Source organism: Myotis davidii, unplaced genomic scaffold, assembly GCF_000327345.1.
Source record: "Myotis davidii unplaced genomic scaffold, ASM32734v1 scaffold31, whole genome shotgun sequence".
Classification (NCBI taxonomy): Eukaryota; Metazoa; Chordata; class Mammalia; order Chiroptera; family Vespertilionidae; genus Myotis; species Myotis davidii.
The window spans coordinates 2,661,098-2,670,591 of record NW_006283639.1 but is presented as its reverse complement, the minus strand read 5'-3'; the positions used below and the strand labels follow the sequence as shown (position 1 = coordinate 2,670,591).

Genomic DNA, 9,494 nt, shown 5'->3' with positions numbered 1-9,494 from the left:
GTATTAATGAAGGGGAGGAAGCAAAGGGGAGTTTAGACATTAGGCCTGTTTGCTTCACCAGGAAGCTACAACTTCACATCCTAAGAAATCACTGCATTGTCCCTCCAAGGGGATTAACACCCCTCCCTTCCCCCTCCCTGTACTGGATAGTCCGGGAAGCAGAGGGAGATAAGAACATGCTGTAGAAGTCAGAATAAATTTTGCTAGGGGGAAATGGTGCAGGGGGAGATGCTGGACTATAGAGGCCTGTCAGCCTAACCTGGGAAAAAGATAGTTGGCTGGTGGTGGTCCCCAATGTAAGCCTGCAAAAGTTTGGGAAGCTGATTGGTCATTTTCAAAAAGTTTCTGGCTCTTCCCTAGCCTGAGAATAAATAATCCAACCCTCCAAGGGGATTAACACCCCTCCCTTCCCCCTCCCTGTACTGGATAGTCGGGGAAGCAGAGGGAGATAAGAACATGCTGTAGAAGTCAGAATAAATTTTGCTAGGGGGAAATGGTGCAGGGGGAGATGCTGGACTATAGAGGCCTGTCAGCCTAACCTGGGAAAAAGATAGTTGGCTGGTGGTGGTCCCCAATGTAAGCCTGCAAAAGTTTGGGAAGCTGATTGGTCATTTTCAAAAAGTTTCTGGCTCTTCCCTAGCCTGAGAATAAATAATCCAAAGTGAACAAAGAGGTTCTCCCCCTCTCCCTCCCCGAGCCCGTCTCCCTCCCTCTCTCCCTCTCCCTCCCTCTCCCCCTTCCTCTCCTCCCTCTCTTTCTCCTCTGACCCACACTCACCCTGTTTGTTCATCATGCATTCTCTCCCACTCCCTCTCCCCCATCTCCCTCCCACTCCTCCTCTCTCATCCTCCCTCTCTCCCTCGCCCCCTCTTTCTCTCCCTCTTTCTCCTCTGACCCACACTCATGCATTCTCTCTCCATGGCCATGTGGACCTAGAATCCCTGTGGATTCCACAAGCAGACTCCAGACAGAAGCCTGGGTACAACAGCAAAGCAGCAGATTGCAGGCTTAACACAAGCCAAGGTAACCTGATGCTGGACTGGGACTAAGCTTAATATGGCACAGAATCTCTGGACATTGACTCTATTTCTGGCCCTGATTTTCCATGGTGGGATGGACAGAGATGGGACACTGGGAAACTTCTTTAATTTTGCTTCCTGAATACATTTTGCCACCAGACCTCATTCTCTCTTGTGAGTCCCTGGAGATGCTTTTCTGCAAGACACTGCAAGAACCCCACTTCCACCAGCAACAATATGACTACAGAAGACTTGTCAGAGAAATGCAAAGTTGCTGGCTTTGAAGATGGAAAAAGAAGGTCAGAGCTAAAGAATGGGTGGCCCTGAGATTCTGCTAAAGGTTTTCCTGTCGAGTGTCCAGGAGAGATTGCTACTCTGCCAATTCTCTGGTGTTAACTGAGTGAGACCCAGGTTAGACTTATCATACACAATGGAAGATAATACATTTGTGTTGTTTCGAGACACTGAACTTGTGGTAATTTATTATGGTAATGATAGAAAATTAATACATCATATCTCATAACGGGATTTGTGGTAGGAAGAATTTTAAGAATGACCCCCACTACCAAAACATTTCTCTCCCTAATTCCTGGGGCTCTAAAAATAATGAGGTGTCATGCCCTTGAATATGTCAAGTTACATAGCAAAAGGGACTGTACAAATGTGATTAAGTTTACTAATCAGTTAACTTTAAAAAGGAGGGAGATTGTCCTAGATTACCTAGGTAGACCTAGTCTAATTACTCAAGGTTCTTAAAAGCAGAGAGCTTTTTTTTTTTTTTTTTTTTTTTTTTTTTTTTTTTTTTTTTTTTTTTTTGGTGTGCTCAGTGCTAGAAGAGTGGGCCATGTGAGAAGGAATGCAGGTGGTTTCTAGAATCTGAAATCAGTCCCCAGCTTGCAGCCAGCCAACCTAGAGCTTCAGGGAACTGAATCCTGGCACAACTGTGTGAACTGGAGAGCAGATTCTTTCACATAACCTCTATGGAGAGTTCATCCCAGGTGAACTCTCCAGGCATAGAACTCAGCCAAGCCTACACAGACTTCTGACCAACAGAACTGTGAGCTAATAAATGTGTGTTGTTTTAACCCCCTAATTTTGAGGCAGTTTGTTACATCACAATAGAAAATTAATACAGTACTCTAAAGCTTTTTGATATCTCTTGATACCAAGCATTGTACAGGGCCATCCAAATGTTAGGAAATGCAGTATAGCAAGAAGGTCCGAGTGGGGTTTGAAGTTAAACAAACCCATTATTAACTTGATTGCCTTGAACAAGTTCATTAACTTTGATAAGCCTCATTTCCACATTTTAAAAATAAAGCTAAATGTGTGTGTCTGCAAGGGTAGATGGGAGAATGAAGTAAGTCTCTGAAACACATCCATGGACATGCTGGTGAGCACTAGGTGATCAACAAACAAAAAAAGACAAAAGTGAATATTCAAGAGAACCTGCAAATATTAACCCTCCTCTTTCTTTCTTGGGTTCATAAATGGAGAACTAAAACAAAATATAAAGATGGAGACCAATATCTGACCTTTTTTTTAAAAAAAAAATTGATGGGGGCCAGTTTGCAGCACTTGGCTTTAGGTCTGTTAGCCAAGTGGATTTGCTAATACTTCACCCCTAGAATTATGGGAACCCTTCGCCTGTCTGCATGGAGGAGAAGTAGCAGCTGTGCCACTTGCAGGCAGTTTGATCTCGATAGAGAAACTGACAGAGCTGAGTTGAGGGTGCAAGTTACCCACAGAGGAACAAGTTACCCACACGGGGAAGAGGGAAAAGGGAAAAGGTGTGCTCAGGGAAACTCCCCCTTCACTGAAACCATGGTTAAGGTTTAGTACCAGAAGTGGGCACTAAGATTTTTAGTAACTTTTCCATGCTTACCTAGCAAAGGCATACTAGAGCCAGGATTTGAATTCATGTCTTTCATACTCAGGGCTTTTGCAATATCTGTCACAATTACTCTGCTTTACTGAAATGCAGCTTTAAAAAAGGAAGCAATGAGGCAGAATTTTAATAGACCTATTTAAATTAAATCTATGAATTTATCTATTTGTATTCTTTTAGTGTGGTGTAAAAGTATATTGTAATTTTAGAAAAATTTAACTTTTCTATCAATGTTTATCTAAAAGAAAAAAAATGCTGGTTAAAAGAGGGTATTCATGTCTTTCATTTAAATAAATTTTTATTATAATGCTAAAGATAAAAGCTTCCCTATAAGAAGTAGATAATTCTGGGACAGAACCAAGATGGCGGCATAGGTAAAGCACCTGTGCTTGCTGCCTCTCACAACCACATCAATACCACAACTAAATGACAGAACAACTACCACCCAGAACCATGGGAAGGCTGGCTGAGTGGAAGTTCCACAACTAGAGAGGAGAAGGAGGTGCAGAGGCACAGAAAGTGCTGGCACCTGGATATGCTGCTCTTTTAATTGGGAGGGAGATACAAGCTCTCACTTGCTCTGAACTCCAGTTCTGGGCGAGACTCTGGAGGGCCCAGGCACATATGGGGAGAAACTGGACTATCTGGCATCAGGACAGGAATGTGAGGGCGGCTTTCTCTTAGAGGGGCTCAAAGTGATCATTGTTCCTGCATGGGGGCATGGGCCGCAGAGAACCCGGGACTTCTCCAGTTCAGGACTGACGGGCAGTCATTGCTGCTTTTTCCAACCTGGTGATTTCCAGAGACCTCACTCCACCCAGTTTACAACCCCACCCAAGCTGTTTGCATTGTCTTTTGCATATGAATGGCCTGTCCTTTTGCCTAAAACCTGTCAAGCTGCAACTGGGTCAGAGAGCCCCAGAGATTCCAAAAGAAGGCCCAAGGCCCAGCCAGCCTTGCTTCAAGCTGGGCCTCATCTGTGCACTTCCAAACCCCATAAAAAGGGAGGAATCTGCAGATCTCTCTGTAGCTCCTGCTGGGTGGAGCCAGACACTGACTAACCTTGCACCTCCTTAGAGACCCAAGAGCTAGTGTACCCAGTGGTCAGAGTGAGGCCATACTGGTTTACAACTCTTCACATCCATAAGAGACACACTCAAGGGGCAGACTCAGTGAGCACCAAAGACCAACTGAAACAAATCCTGCCCCATAAGGATGTCTCCTGTGCAACAGGTCTTCCATTGTAGACACAGCTTGTCATCACAGCTAATTGACCTGGAGGTCAATTCCTATCAGTGATACCAATAGCAATCAAGTGTTAACTACAACCAGACTGTGCGCACAGCCCACAAAGAGGTGCACCAAGAGGGTCCATCTCAGGTGATTGGGGAGGCTGAGTCACTGGGCCCTGTAGGACACAAGCCACACAAGACCACTCTTTCAACTCAAGGAGACTTAGCAGCTACCCAGTACATAGAAACAAACACAGGGAAGCAGCCAAAATGCAGAGACAAAGAAACAAGTCACAAATGAAAGAAATGGAAGAAGGCAAAATACTGGATATAGAGTTCAAAACCACGGTTATAAGGTTACTCAAGAATCTTCTAGAAACCTCTGAAGATTTAGTGAGACCCTCAAGGATATGAAAAAGGACCAATCAGAAATTAGGCATACACTGGCTGAAATAAAGAATAATCAGTTTACTCTAATTGTGATGGCTACCTTAAATTTGTGAAATCTGTCAGATTTCAAAAATTACCAAAAGTCATATGCATTTTCAAAAACATTATTAGAAAGCTACAGTTTCCACAGTTTCAAACTATTTTCTAATTCTATTATTTTTCTGATGCTTTATTTCTTATCATGAGCAGTGAAAACAATTGAAGGTACAGAAAATGATTTAAAGATATCATCTCATTGGAAAGCACAAAATGAACATTTCTAGATGATGTAAACTTGCAGAATTGTTTTTGCAACACAAATGTGCACTATCTTTTGTGATATCTTAATGGGTATTACTTTCTGATATTTATGAGATGGTAACCACCAAATTTTCTTAATCTTTTTTTTTCAATCCTATAACACATTGTAATATGAGAATACATTATTAGGTGGTGGTAATAACTCTGAAGTATTTTTCTTAATAAAACTGTCATATTTCATAGAAATAGCAGAGAATCTAAACTTTTGCATGAGTGCCTCCTGGACATGGATCAAAGCCTTCTGATACATTTTTTTCTAAGATTGTTACTCAGAAGTGCAGCATTTTAGAGGTAGTCCTTGGAGCAGGAAGAAGATGTCAACTGATATTATGTAATTCACGCTGGGACCAGGAGCAAAGGCCAGCTTCAAATGCTTGCTTTTATATCCTCCATCACCAAGCAAAATGTCACGTAGCTAAGATCACCACTGTGATGTGTTCTGTGCCCCAAACACCTCATTTAGTGCCATGTGACCTGTGGCTGTTCAATAAATACTAATTGATCTTAATAACATGTGTGGACTGTGAACACCATAAAAAAATGTTAAAGGAACTTTAGAATGATTCCAGAATTACAGGAAAACCTGGATCATGTGTTTTGTTGTTGCTGGTTTACATGTTGCCTATGTTTTAATTTAAATTTCTTCCTTATCATAGCACCAAATTTATCATATCGTGGGACCCATTTTGGCTCACCATATGGCTAAAATATTATATTTATTTTCTGTTGATTTTAGTGTGATTATTTCCAGTATGAATAGGAGCCTTTTATATTGATTCAAGTGTCTCTTAGTTCACAAATCTTTTTACCAGTTTGACCTTGTGTTACCAATATCTCACACTGATTGTGTTCTCAACAGCCTCCAAAAATGCAGGTTCACTATTAAGGGAAACATTTTAACATTTTCTTTTATTTACCACATGGAACTATGGGATTACTTCCTTTTTAATAGTTTATTTATAGTTACTCTTAACTTATGAAATTCTTATATAATGTTTTTTTCAAGTATTATTTTACCTGACCTAAGATAGAACAGTTTCCTCTTGGCAAGGTATGTTATTACTCTGGGTGAAAAGTTTATCAACAAATCCTTATGAGATGTGGTGGTTGGAGGATATTTAAAGAGACATGTATATTCCAAATAAAATTGATAACTGTTACAAAAATTCTGACTTAATTGATAAAGGAAATAGAATGAGATAATCTAAAAATTCCACATCTCAACAGCAAGCCTTTTATATGTTTACTAGAGGCCCAGTGCATGAATTCATGCATGGTGGAATCCCATCAGCCCAGGCTGGCAAGGGAGAGGGACTGCGGGTGGGAGGGGGCAATCAGGGCCTGGATCAGGCTGGTTGGCTGCCGCAGTATGCATCATAGCCACCGGTTGATCTGGTCGTTCAGGTTGTTCTGCTGGTCCATTCACTGGGCTTTTATCTATATAGATTGTTCTCAACTTATTTTTCTCTAAGTTTTCCTTTTATAACCCATCTATACCTTCTCTCATATATGTAAACACCTCTTATTTCTTCTATTTCTTTATTTTGGATGCAATATGTCATTCTATATACATTCCATTTCCCCTAGTTACTCATAATTAAGAAAACATCCTTCTTTCCTTTGACTATCTACTTCCTTCCCTTTCTCCCTCCCTACTTTTATCCCTCTCTCCCTCTTCCTTCCTTCCTTCCTTCCTTCCTTCCTTCCTTCCTTCCACATACCAATTCCCTATACCACCCCTTCTTCCTTCCTTCCTTCCTTCCTTCTTTTTTTTTTCTTTTATAAATATATTGAGTAACTCCTGTGAAATAAGTATTACATAAAATGCAACAAGGACATAGTATTACTTTTTTTTTTACTTAATTCAACTTATTTAACTCCCACCCCTTTACAATATCTTGTTATTATTATTATTATTATTAACTTTATTTTACAAAGAAAGAACCCAAGACTCAGAGAAATTAAATGACTTGCTTAGGAATACAGAAATAGCAAAAGGCAAAATCTAATAAAGAATTATTCAAAACTCTTCTTAAAAACATAACACTTTAATTATTTTAAATGTCTGGGGCCATGTGGACTTTCTTGAATTATAGAGATTCCTAAAAAAATGATTATATTATAATAAATTTTTATTAGCTTGGAAATTTATTAAAATTTACTTTTATTAAAAAGAATGTATTAATATACTATTTAATCCACTTTTTGAAATAATTCATGTCAGTATAATTTTATTTGATCTGCAAACTATCTGTTAATCACTTCAAAGATTCTCATTTGGTTTCAACCTGTAAAGCCATCTATTTCTCCTTATATTACTTGACTTTACTATAAATAATATCCAATAGGTATTAGATTTAAAATAACAATATGCTTCTTAAAAAATAATAAAAAGAATGTAGAACTAGAATATAAAATTTTTTAAAGGCGACTAATATTCTTAAAGATTGTTTTTATTAGATACTAATTCACTATTTATTTCACAATTTAATGACTATACTTTTAATAAAATATCTTTATACATTACCTAAAAATGATTTCTAGAGTTAAGCATATAGCCATTTATTTCATACAGAACACAGAAATTCATAAAATTTATAATCTTAGTTATCTTTTTCTAGCTAAGTTAAAAACACTTATATATTTGTTACGTGATTTTTTCTTTCTTTTTTCTCTATTATGAACAAGAGGTACATCTCTTCCTTCTAGTAATCTGAAGTGTTCAACCTCTGAGAATGTATTTGAATGATTTTATTCTTGTTAGGTCCCTGAAAAATTAATTATGATTTCATTAATTGTAGGTATAGAACTTAGATTTTTCCTGTAAGTTTTTATCCATCCATCAGTATATAGTATTAAATACTGATAATGAGAGGTATGAATAACATTTTTATAGTATACTATGATTAATTAAAATTCCACTTAAAAGGATTAAGCTTTTGTGATTATGTAATAAAACATGTGTCTTCTGTTGTTGGTGATAAATAAAAAGTATGTTATAGAAAAGAGATTCCATAATACATTATTGCAAAGATACAATCACCAAATATCTCAAGTCAGGTTTATGATAGCAACTCAGAGATTTTCCAAAATACTATTTGTAGCAGACATTAAAAGATTGAAAGGATAAAGACAGATATCTGCATTAATCAATGTGAATAAATAGTTTTTAGATCAAGGTGACTCTTGCTCTTTTAGGAGCATTTTTCTTAAGGTGGTATTTTTAAAGGTCCATGTATTTGGAATAGCAGCATTGGTAATATTAGACCCATAGGAACAGTTCTTTATAGGAATAAAGTTTTCATAATTGATCAGCCCTTGTCTATAACTCATTGAACATTATTTATTTATGGCCAAAGAGGTATGGTATAAGGAACTTCAAGTAGAACCACAAATACATATTAAGGCAACAGTAAGAGGAATTTCTGTAACTTATGTCATTGTTATTCTCTTTTTACTTATATTTTATTTATTTTGTATTAGTTTCAGGTGTATAGCTTAGCATATAGACAATTACATACTTTACAAAGTGTTCCCCCACTGGGCACCATACATAGTTACTACAATATTATTGACTATATTCCATATGCTGTGCTTTACATACTTGTCTTATTATCTTTTAATATAGAGAACTAGAGGCCCGGTGCACGAAATTTGTGTACTCGGGGGGGTGGAGGGACTGTCCCTCAGCCCGGCCTGAACTTTCTCTCAGTCTGGGAGCCCTACAATTGGTTGCCCTGCAGAGAGAGGCCCCGCCCACTCACCACAGCCTGTTGGTTGGTGGTCTGGGCCTCCCTCTTTGGGTGATCATGGAGCCCCCCAATTGACTGCCCCACCAGCCGGTGGCCTGGGCCTCCATCTGTGGGGCAATTAAGGGGTGATGGCAGGGCCTCGCGACCAATTGCATTGCACCCACCTTGGCTGGCCTGGAGCCAGTGCCTGTCATAGCGTGGTCGGCCGGATGGTCATTCTGCTGTTCAGCCATTCTGCTGTTCGGCTGTTCAGTTGATGTACACCTTATGCTTTTATTATTATAGATGTCAGTATCTACTTTACACATGGAGTGTCATTGAGTATCTTTCTAATTTGATCATAAGAGGAACAAAAGATTAGGGATGAAAGATTTTAAGTGAAAATGATCACTTAAGCCCCATTTACCTCTAAAATCTCTTTGGTTTACATATATTTTACTTATAAAATGACTTTGATTTTACTTATAAAATAACCTTTGGGACCTTAGGCCATTATTGCAATGTTTTTCTGAAAATGCAAGGCTAAATAACAGTTATTTGGTTACACTGTCAAGTCAATCTTTCTATTCCAGGTATTACCTGAGAGTTATTGCACTGCACCAGGAGATTATTTTTTAACTTTATTAAGTTAATTGGGGTGATATCCTTTTTAATAAAAGGGTAATATGCAAATTGACCTTAACAGCAGAAAAACTGGGAATGACCAGTTGCTATGACGTGCATTGACCACCAGGGGGCAGACGCTCAATGCAGGAGCTGCCCCCTGTTGGTCAATGTGCTCCCAAAGGCAACCTTCCACTGCCAACCAACTTCCCCCAGGCCCTCCTCAGTCCATTCCCAGCCCCCAACCAAC

At 38.8% G+C, this 9,494-nt stretch overlaps 1 long non-coding RNA gene across 1 annotated transcript in view; it reads left to right on the top strand.

Moving 5' to 3' along the window:
* Positions 1-5,984: 5,984 nt before the first annotated feature.
* LOC107183532 overlaps positions 5,985-9,494 on the top strand; it is a 21,074-nt gene continuing 17,564 nt past the window's right edge. Inside the window, exon 1 of the long non-coding RNA XR_001514319.1 lies at positions 5,985-5,995. This is a non-coding gene — a long non-coding RNA (uncharacterized LOC107183532). The remainder of the gene's footprint in view (positions 5,996-9,494) is intronic.